The sequence below is a fragment of the Hippoglossus hippoglossus genome, chromosome 17 (genome assembly GCF_009819705.1).
Source record: "Hippoglossus hippoglossus isolate fHipHip1 chromosome 17, fHipHip1.pri, whole genome shotgun sequence".
Lineage (NCBI taxonomy): Eukaryota > Metazoa > Chordata > Actinopteri > Pleuronectiformes > Pleuronectidae > Hippoglossus > Hippoglossus hippoglossus.
The window spans coordinates 16,819,875-16,832,002 of NC_047167.1; positions in this window are offsets into that span (position 1 = coordinate 16,819,875).

The window sequence follows — 12,128 nt, forward strand, 5'->3', positions numbered from 1 at the left end:
CTCAAAATGTTCCTTATGTATTTATTTATTAATCTATCTATTTATTTATTCAACATGTACTGTACAAACATCATGTATTGTACATCTGTGACAGACAGTGACGAATTCCAAACGTTGCTTTTTGTACAGATATGTGTCTCCGTTGTGTGACCATGGAAAGTTGCTGGGTGGTGAATCATGTCTGCAGTGAGGCAGAGAGTGTGAACGATTCCCTGCTGTTCCATCAAGAGAATTGCTGTCCATGTATTTCTCCTTCACGTCCTCCAGACACTGCGACACATCAGCTTTTGTATTTGCCTGTGCATGCATGGCGAAAGTGTATGTGTGTGTAATTGCAGTAATCTGCCCAGTGTAGAAGAAATTCATCTTTTTTCGCCTGTGCTTTACAATTCTTTAGGTTTGTCAAATTGGATTGATTCAGACCGTGCAGTCTTCGCTGGTGTGAAAGTTGTCGACACACAGAACGAGAGACGCCAACAGGAGGATTTAGCAGAATCCAGCATATTTCAAACTGATTAGAGGTTCAAGAAAACCAGAGCTGAACTCCAACAAACTACTGAGTGTGGGATTGAACTTTAAAGCTCGGCTAAGTCCCAGAAACGCTGAGAGAGTCAAAGAGGGAGGAAGGCGGATCCGTTGAAGTTGGAAGTTTGCCTCTGGTGTCAAACAGAGTTAGGGATCAGATCTGCAATCCAGCGTCTGCATCACATCACACACACACACACACACACACACACCTTGTATCATTATAAAATGCAGAATTTAAATGCTCAACAGCTGTATGCAAAGAAAACAGTTGTAATTTTCCGTGTTGCGTTCTACAGCAGCAACCGAAACCAGCAACGATGGTTGTTTTCTTCTGGAAGAGGGTCATGTGATTTGACCCTGAGGGTCAGCGAAGACTACGTCACGAAAAGACTCAATCAGCAAGCGGTTACACCTCATCGTTTCCAAACATGTCTGTTTCAGCCCATCCAGACTCAAATGCTGCCCCAGAGTTTTCAAACTAAAGCCAACCACATTTCCAAACTCTAATACTCTGGAGTAGTGTGGATGCCAGATGTGTCCACGGCTTCCTCTACAGAGCTATGTGCAGCCCCTGAAGATACCATGACCTGGGTGGAAGATGTATCTCTGTGATGGATGGATGGACACACACAGGGGTCACAGGTTATACGTTCTTAATTATCATAATATTAATATTTAGTCATTTCCAGCACCTCTGCCAAACCACCTCTGATCTCAGACAACCTACTGAATAAAAATGATTTCCCACCTGAGGTCGCCATGCTTGTGCATTTTATAATAATTCACACGGGTATTCATATCAACTAGTTAAAAGGAATCTAATTTTCTGAATTGCACTTCCCCAAGAGGAGGGTAAAATGATGAATCTACCCTCTATTATAAAAAGTCAATTAAAGACAGAAATTTGAATTGGTCACACTGAAGGTTCAGAAAGAATAGAAATGGGAAATCATGGTGGAGGGTATACATGAATATATAAAGGATACATTCAAATATGTAACAGAAAATATGCAAACATGTGAAGATCACGTGAAAATAAGGCAACATTTTGTATGTAAATGCCTCGCTGTGATGATGTGAGACATTTTCCAAAGAAAATATTAATCCATTGTTGCCCTCTGCTGGACACTGGTCACAACCTCTGTGAGGCAACAACACAGACTCTCAGTCACGTTGCACATTAATCACACACACACACACACACACACACAGATTTTGTTTTATGCAATAGTATAGAAATGTCAAAGGGAGTTCTTATGAAATTGGGAGTCATAAATCCCAGTCAAACTCAATACTCATACTCTGTCATCTTTAGGTCATCAAATAATGCAGTGTTGTAAGAAAAATATAGACTAGAACTGAACAGCTGTAAAATGACATATATAGTCTGATGCTTTTTAATAATCACGACGATTTCTTCGCCTTCAGGTGTTTGTTCATGTTCCTCTGCTTCCGGCTTTCAGGCTCACTTCTGCCTCATTACAGCTCTCAGTGACGTGGAAGCCCGTCACTTAGAATCTATGCAGACAGAGAGAAGTCAAGAGAGATACATTTCACAGTGAAGCCCATACAAAACGATGCTGTTGGAACCAGTCAGCTCAACTGGCAGCAGGGAAATAAACTCCGATGGAGAGCTGTGCAGGGACGCGTGATGACATAATCAATTTACTGCATTACGCTGGTTTGTTTGTATTATTTTGGAGCAATGATGTATGAATAACATCAGCTGTTTAGGTTAAATATCCTGTCATAGTAGTAGTAGTAAAAATAAAAATAAAAATGTCATAAAAAAATGAAATAACAGATTTGATTGCCCATTAAAGAATAATCTCTGGGTTTTAATATTTGTAAAAAAAAAACAGTGGGCTGGTGGGGAACTTGTGTGCTCAACAGCAGTAATGTCGTCTTCTGCTGCAGCACTATTTCCTTATGAGTTTTTAAAGGGTTAATCCATATCCATAGCACACACTGAACGCTACTTGTTGGTCAGTTCCAATGCTTTGTCATTTTTAATCTGAATAACTTTCCAACCCAGAAGAACAAAGTGGCCAAATTTATAACTGGTTTCATCAACAGCTAGGGTGAGTTTACAGAATTAGTGGTCTGTGTGGCCTGGCTTGAGTTATCATTTCAGTTCACGGCTGATTAATACCAACTGTCCTGCCCTATTTATGAAATAAATTTGTTTTAATTTAATAAAAACATAAATATAAAGAACATAAATAATACTTTTTTAGGCCAGGGGGCACTTAGGGCATCCATATGTGTCAACTATAAAGAAAAATAAATAATGAATTAAAAATGCGACTGACAGATGTATAACAGGGTTAATTTGACCTGAACACTGCAACAGAGCAGCCCTTTCGATTCTTCTGCAGCTAAAAATGCTAAAAACTCCACTTACCTTAACCAACAGCCTACAGACTACTTAAAAGTGTCTCATTTAGTGTTCACTAGAGGGCAATGATGGGGCTGGGAGACGAGATTCAGAGCAGACACCCAGAGGTTGTTTAAAAGTGCTGATCCTTTATCTCATGTTGCAGGAACATGGTGCATATTTTGCATCTCACGGTGGATCTGGAATGAGTGGAACTCGGATGGAAATGAAGGCGTCTTGATTGCTGTGCTTACCAAATGAAAAAAAGAAAAAGAAAGAAATGCCTGTTAGGAAACAGCTATGCACATGTTTTGCAATCAATTGGTATAATGCAGAGGAAGTTCAAGCTCTCTGCTATTTAAAGTTTTTGCACAGCGGTAAACAATAGATCTATTCAGGGGGGAAATTGTTTGGGGCATTATGTTGATTTCAGTGGAGATGGGAGTCAATCTGGCCTGTGTCACACGGAGCGAGCACTGTGCGTGTGTGTGTGTGTGTGTGTGTGAGTATTGTATCGCAACAGTCTCCAACCTCGGTCACACACGGGACCCCACCCTGTTGCTATAAATGACTCCCTGAACTCCAATGGCTACACCATCTGGTGGAGGTGGGGGCGCAAATCCCTTCTGCTTATTCCCCCGCGTGTCGTTTCACAAGGTCAAGGGACAGTCCCTCGGACGGCAACAAATAAAACATAATTTCACTTACTTTGTTTCTTTTCTACAAGGGTGGATGCGTGGGCATGTGTGGACGAAGGTCGGGACAGAACACACAGTAACTCCCACAGGATCACAGTCAAGCACAGTCTGCGGCTTCTCCCAGCTCCTGAATTACCAGATGATGATTAAACACTTGGGAGTCGTTTCTCAACAAGTCAGCCCATGCAACTCAAACCAGCGGATATTATTCAACAACATGGCAGTTTTGTCAGGTTGGTCTGACCACCCCGGAGAGATACTCAGAGCTGGTGTTTGACCTCATGGAGGTACTGAATCTTTGGAGGCGTAAATAATAAACACACTAGTTTCATTGGCGCGTTATGGAGCCATACTCCCACAGGCAGTGTGTGATAGACCATACCCAGCAATGTGTGGAATTTAGGAGGTCCAATGAGTTATACAACAAAATTGTAAATACAGAAAAACCTCTGTCATTTGTCATTGGGAATCTTATCCAGGATGTTCTCAGGAAAACTTGCAGTTAAAGTTACATCTGTCTCTCTTGAACTGAAACTGCGTGTGATCTCGTGTGGTCTAACTTCTATCAGCATTACTTAGAACGATGAAAGATTTCTGTCCGTTTTCCTTGGTCAGCGTATCGTGGACGTGATCTATTCAATGACTGCAGACAAGTTAACAGCCTTGTCATTCAAAACTAAAACTAAAAACCAAGCAGTGGTGAACTGACAGAACATTCTCTCTGTCTCACCCCAAAAATAACAAGGGGGTGATGACTGAGCTTTTCCATTTCACTTTACACTGATAAATAATCAAACATCATTCATGCGATGCAGCTTCTTTTCACTGACGGTGGAGAAAGAAAAAAACACTGAGGTGAACTTTATGCGTGGGGGCCTTACGGAGTTATGGTGGATGCGAGGTATGTCCTGATAGCTGCAGAGATAAAGAGTTCTCTATGTGGCCCTCCTGACCTGTGAGGCAATCTGCAAAGGCTCCTCTGAACAGCTGAGTCGTATACAAAGATAAGTTCCTCCCCTCAGATGATCACAGGTTCATCAAATTTTTCAAAACCACCGTTTCTTATCTACATGACCTAATGGAAATCTTGTAATGAGCTAATTCTAAGTATTTACATGCGATTGGTAATTCTAACAGTGCTCTCCCCCCATCCCATCTTACAATGGCAGGATACTGAGCTGAAATAACATGCAGCCCATACCTTCCTTATTTTGAGTTCAGCAGAGTGTTATCCTAATATTTGTACAAATACTTTGTCAATAGTGCCGTTTCCTGTCCTCCCATTTGACTTTCCCTGAATTAACCTTATCACGAGAAAGCTTGTAGCAAATTATGAATACTGCAGTTCTGCACCATTCGAAGGACCTCATGTCAGGGGGGCATCAACAGGAGCAGAAAATCAGGAGTTTGGTTGATTGGTTAATCTTTACTTTTGTTAGAATGTGCGTTTCTTTGCAAAGCCGGGGGAAAGGGAGGCGAGTGTGGAATCAGCAGTTTAAAACACTTAGCTACACACCTTTTTAATTAAAAGAGCTCAGAGCATGTGCCTCATATAATATTATCACTATATACGTCTATAATTGCTTATTCCACATCAGAGTAGGCACAGTGAGCATATTATTATAGTCACACTTACCCGTGCTGAGTTTATCTAGTTATTCAATATTCAGTGTTATTTCATTTTCCTTTCTAGACTACGCATGTGCGAAGGGTCCAGAAACTACCAAGGGTCCACACATCTCAGACCTTTGTATTATTCATGATATAAAATGTGTATAATGAATTAAATAATCGCCTAAAATAAATGTTCTTTAGTACTGAAGATGTTCTGGTATTAAGTGTCAAAATCAGATTTTCTCCTATCACTGGCATTAATATTTAATCTTTACCCTGCATGGTGGCTCTGAAAGCGAAGCAAAGTTGAAAAGCACGTTAAAACAAGTACCACGGATATTTAAAAGCCTTTGTTATATCCATAGGGGTAAACCAGTAATATTTGTATATGCAGACAAAAAATAATGAAAAGACTCAGCTTTGAGGAAGTAAGATAAGGGAGAAGGATGAGAAGGAAAAGAAAGAGAGAAGGTGATGGAGATGAGAGCAGGTTCAGCCCACTGAGCCAAATGGAAACTGACTGAACTGATCATGATCAGAAGAACTTAAAGGATCAATCTAACCACAATAGAAACCTCACATTATTATGGTGTCTAAGTGCAGTATCATTATATAAATAAATGATATTATCAAGTAACCAATTAGGCCTAAAAAATTAGTTATCTAAAGTATTATATTTTGGTCTCTGGTATATGGGCTGTATATGGAGTATGATGCAGGTTTGTTCATGGGTGCTTGAAACAGGGAGGGGTGCCCTAGTATCCTAGTAACAGCACTGAGCAGAGATCAGCTGCTCTGTGCGAAACTTGCCACTTTATCTGATGTGAGGGTTTGGATTGTTTCGGGTCTGTTGTGCTTGGCCTGGTCCAATGGAGTTATTTTAAGAAAACATGTTTTATCTGTTGCCTGGTGACAAAAGAATAAGTTCAGTGACACAAAGCCTATAGTTTGTGAGAGAATGTCGGACTGCATTTCTGTTTTAAAGACCTCAAATATGCTTCCAGTTCGATTTCGCGATGAATTTAGTGATATCATTAGGCCGCTTATATTTAGCTGAATAAGTTGACTTATTTTTTCTTTTGACGGTACAATTTTGTGTTTCTGCGGAGGATAAAAACTCATCCGTAAAATATACAAGTGACACATACTCATGCTGGTGGATGGAGCTCACAAGCTGCCCACTGAGACAGGATGCAACGGACCTATCAGACTCTGTATGAGAAAACAAGCCGCGCCAGTCCAGCCTCGCAGGCGTGTTTTGAACTTGGCGAATGGTTGTCACAATGACTGGCCCCATGCCTGATAGACTTGGATTTGAAGACAACATCTGCTCAATTCTTACTGTAATCCACTGTGCAAAATGTTCCATGGAAAAGAAATTGCCTAAGAAAGTCTGTCACATGGTTCAGGATTCAGATTTTTTTTTCTTTCGCTTTCTGGTCTCTACAGACGTAGTGTGTAACTGGAAGTGACCCTTGAACCGCCTCAGTGAGCTAATGGGATGGGATCTCTAATCAAAGCAGTGGTGTTATGTGTGCTTGCGTAGATGGAAGGATCGGCAAGGAAATATGACAAAGAAAAGTATTTTTAAATACCAGGAAGGTGGGTCAATTGCAAAAGCCCTTTTCATGTCCAGTACGTCAATGCTGAAGAACTACATCCATTAATGACGTGTATGAATTATATAGTGGTATGATTTCCTCAAACTAAGTGACAAAGAAGAATGGAATGAGCTGCTGCAGAAACAGCCTCTTGGCAGTGCCCTCTCATTAACATACAGGTCCGAAAGCAGCCTTCTGCACACACATTTGATCCCTTTGTAACTAAGGGGCCTTACACCCAAGTTGCCTCAATAGCTTTTATTCCTCTCTATGGGGGTTTGGTCAGAAACCAATGCTTTAAAAAAAACGGTCACAGGTCCTTTCACTTCTGTGGCGTAAGAAAAAGAGCCAGCAGCGGTTTCGATAACAAAGAAGAAAATTACCTTTTCAAATACAAAGGATTTTATGATTACGCTTTGTGATGTTTCTCATTCAAAAAGGTAAAGGCTGACCAAAGTGGTCACAGTTCTTTATACCCATGCCAATTGCAGTTTCCAACCTTGTTCTCTGCAACTTTAAATTATCTCTTATCATTTGCCAAATTAGTGCTGTGGTTACCAGAGGCTTCACATCTGAGGGTGTTGATCAGTCGCTGTGACATTCAAAGTAATGGCTTGACAAGTGCGCCTCTGTGACACCATTTAGCCTGTGGGCAGAGACAGAGATGTGACTATTTGTTCAAACTATCCGGAGGGAGCGGTAAGGCGTGAGAATGTGTTTTCTCGTTTTTTAAGGGTGACATCTTTAATTGATCCCGCACGAAGCCTGTCAAGCTTCCATAGCAGCACGGCACAGATATGCCTCCAAAATATAACAGTGGCTGAGTCACCACCAGGAACTTTTGAGTCAGTGGGTCTTAAATGTCACATGAAGTTAACAATGAAGGCCGAGGAGTTTGACAGCTGAAACGCCACAAGGAGATATTATTCACTCCCATTGCACAAGTTTGAAGAACTGACTTTTCTAAATCAACAGATGATTTGGTTAAAGATTTGTACATGATATAATCATAAAAGACTGAAGCTCAAGCTACATATACTGCTAAGCTTTGAAAATCACAGTATTAGGTAGTGAGCCTCATAGCCACAGTTGTTCTGTAGTTGTTGCTACAAAGTCTGTGTTATATTAAGCCAATGGATTTGATTGAGTCCAATTGGCTCGCTGACATATTACTAGAGAATAACTTGGAGAGCAGCAGATATAAATCCTGGCGTGTTGGTAAGACTATTAGAAATAGCCATAGAGTGGCTTTAAATATGTACCACCAATTTGAGAATATATCTGTAAGTATGTTCCTCCTTCTGAGAAGTTGCACCACTCCCAAGAGAGGAACTCCCAAAACGTCTTCTTTGTGGTTGATCAAATTTGGGTAAAGTATCAAGCATTCAAAGTCTTGTAACTGGACCCACACGGTCCAATTACAAGACTGAATTTGAACTCCTTGGCCCGAGCTGCTCAATAGCAGGATGCCATTAACCAGAGAACACTAATACAGCTTTCACTATTCAACCTTTCAACAGCTCTCCTAAGACCTTTGCAAAGCGTGGTGCTCCGCTCCAAACATTGAATCCTCTGTCTGTTCTCTTTTGCTTTAAAATATGGATAACAGTATGACTATAACTGGAGGATATCATCTGATGTCAGCGGTAGTTGAAAGTGTCAGTGATAATAATAAAAGGCCAACTGGGTAGTTATCCGTCCAAAAAATGGAAAAGCACGTCCTCTGTTCCTCTACCAAGTTGGCATAGTGGGTTTTCTGGCACAACCGATTGCCAGAGGAAATGAAAGAACAGGCCTCTTGCTATGCAGCTACACAACTCGGCTGTTAAATGGCTATCAGGTGGAGAGACAGTCGCTTATAGTGCCGGATAAAAAAAAAATATCACCCTGGGTTTTTTAAAAGCACCAAATGTGGAAACTGTGTCTCAAGGAGCTTTTTAGGAAGATTCATGTGAAAGGGGCCTGTGAGGTTCTCCCCCCCCATATTTCATCAGGGAGAAAGCTGCAATGTGCATCGGCAATGTGTTTCCTCTTTAATCAGCAGTCTGATATAAAGTATATACATCCACAGCAGCTACTTTATAATCTCACAGTTTCCTCTTTGTTTGTTTCCTATGAGTCGAAAACAATTGATATTCCTCAAAAGCACAAACCTTAAACAAACTTACTTAAAGCCTCCCCTAACTGTTATCTTACTCCTGCTGACTAATGCAGCCTCCTCTCACTAGGGGGAACAGTAACACAATGTAGGGAAGCAGCTCCCAGATTACTTCCTTCCCTTGATAAGGCAGTGGCTACTACAGAATGGGAGACAGGAGAGTCCTTTTTGCACCCTGGGGAGCAGCACTGTGTGAGAAGATCCTGTGCCTTTGGAGCCAACACCTGCCCCGTTGCCACCCATGCACTCCCACTTCATTTCCCAGTTGACCTACGCTGATTATCAGTCCACGGTGATTTCCACCTCTGTGCGCACAATGCTTTGTATGTAAGATTTAAGGCTGACACTCGGGCTTCTAGGGAAATGCTTCCACTGTGATGTAATTGTCTCTCCTTGCTTTTGGGTGGAATGCAGAGGACATACATGTACTTAGTTTTTTGTTTGTTTAGACAGACTGGTCAGTTGGTAATCCCCCAGGTTGCATAAGGGTCAAATGGACAATATACAAATAACATCCTCATACTGAGAGCAATGTAGATTCTTTTTAAAGACTTCTTGAGATGAATTGGTCGATATTTTGTATAAATGCACACAGCTGTACTTAAAGATGATGCAGACCAACCAACATCAATTCAGAAGGTTTCATCATTGAACAACAACAAAAAAGACAAGAGATTTAAAAATAAAATTTGAAAAAAAGCCCAGAACTTCTCTCGCCTCTCTTGCAAACAAAACCAATCTCTTCATCCAACTGTATCTTCACTTTGCTGAATGCACTCACTTTGCAGAAGTATGGATGCATATAATTTCCTCTGGATCTGAAGCGCTTTGAGCAGGGCGACAACACGACACGCGTGAGTATTTTTACATCATAAAAATACAATGGAGTCACTGCACATAATGGCTCACTGTAATATTTTATGAATCCCTATAGGGCAGCTTTGTATGCACTTACGTCAGGTCAGGAGCTGGCAGGGATGTGCTGCCTTGTTTAAAGCCACATGAGGATGTCAGACACCGATTAACACACATGATTCCGCCACTTTCCCCATGTGGTTCAAGGACAGTTCCTTTGACCGCAAGGCCACTAAGAGGAACCCGACTCCCTGATGTGACTCTCTTCCTCACCGAGGGGGCTTCTACTCAGAATGAAGCCATTGATCATTGCTAAGACCTGGCAGACAGCATGGGACACTGTCCAACACGCCAGTCGCCTAGCATCCCCCCCACGCTGCTCTAGCTGCTGATTTGTATCACATCAAAGGCTTTGACATCCGTCACATTTGAGGACTTGAGAACCTGTTCGGCATGGGAAGGGAAAGAGGGGTGCTTTCTCATTTTGCAACTGGCAGAATTGTCTGTGTAAGTAGGAAGAGGTGGATGGAGTCATGCAGACAATGGCTGATATTATTACATTTGGTGTAAACAACAACTAAAGATGAAGGGTCATTTAGATCATACGATATGTCGGCTTAATGTTGCCTGTTATTCTCTATCATGATTTAAATGTACAGGCTCAAAATCATCTGACAAATCATCTTAGTCATTGAGCGTATTTCAGCAGTGACTGACAGAGAGTCGGTCGGTTTGGTAAATCCGAAGGGGAAACCACAGCGTTGTCAAAACATCAACATCAACAAGACAAAATACAGCTGTAGTTATACTTTAAACGTATACAATTACTGTAATACAAGCAGTGGCACCTGAGGAGTTCATTGATTCGTACTTGTTTCCTTGAACTGCTTGTCCCACGGCCATGTAGCACCTTCCACTTCCCGGTTTGATTTGTTCTGTGCGTGCACTGGCAGCAATCCCCAATTCCCTTCATAGGAAAACAGACACCGATTTGACGTATTTCGCCATTGTGCTATCTGATCTCTCGCTATAACAAAGAGCTCATTTCAGATCAGATACATCTGCATCCCAATTCCTTGTATTGTCTTTTAATCAGGGCGGCAAAGTCCCCTTCCATAGTCACACCAACAATGGTCAAACAGCCTTAAAGCTGCAACGAATTGTACCAGCTTCCTCTTCAAGTCCGAAAACATTGACATGATTCTTCATTTTTTCATGGGCACTTGTGCACAGTCAACGAAAAGCATAAAAATATGCATCTTGCAAAATGAGAAACTTGACAAATGTTTTGAAACAAGTATTTAAAGACGTGAATACTTTGTAATGATGTACTATAGATTAAGTAGACAGACAGACAGACAGACAGACAGACAGACAGATAGACAGACAGACAGACAGACAGACAGACAGATAGATAGATAGATAGATAGATAGATAGATAGATAGATAGATAGATAGATAGATAGATAGATAGAGAAAGAAAAGTATTGTCACATAGGAAATAAAACTGAGCCTTTACATGCAACAATGAACATCAAGTAAATTATCAATACATAGTGGCGACCGGCTCCTCCATCACTTAGGCCAATGTAATACACATATTGATGCATTGCTATCAATGCAATACCTTAAAGAGACATTAGCAGATACTAAGGAGTTGACACAGTACGATACAATTCACCACTGTTGTGATGTAATGCAATTCCACAGTCTGATCTGATCTCTTTTGGCTCTTCTTAAGCAGACAACAAACTATAAATCAACTTTTTCATATGCTTGTTTGTCTAATAGTGTAACTCAGTAATTTATGTTGTGTATTTTGTCACTTCTATGAAGCAAATTGGCTCTTTCACAAACTTTTCCTCACAAGCCTTTTCCAAGTCCTCTGTAGTTCACAAAAAAGCGTCTCTCACAAGAGATAAAGCAAAACCAGGTCTGGTGTTAAACTAACCATTCTCTTCTTCCCTGTGTGTCTCGGGTTACATTTTCATAACCTCACACGAAAACATTTTGGGATTTAAAATGAAGCATAGTGCAATAAACTGTAAGTGCTGCCAGCAGAGCGATGTGACAAAAACACTTTCAGGGGTAAACAGAGTTGCAGCTAAATCCAATACAATGGAAGTTAATGGTAATTGATTCTTTAAACGTAAAAGAAACAACAGGGAAAAAAACTTTAAATTCCTCCATACCGCTCCGATCCAAGTGTCCGTAAGCAGATATCGTCTGAAAGCTGTTCTGTGGACTCAAACACAATCTGCCATTCTTATGAACCCACAAGATGTTTGACTACTCTT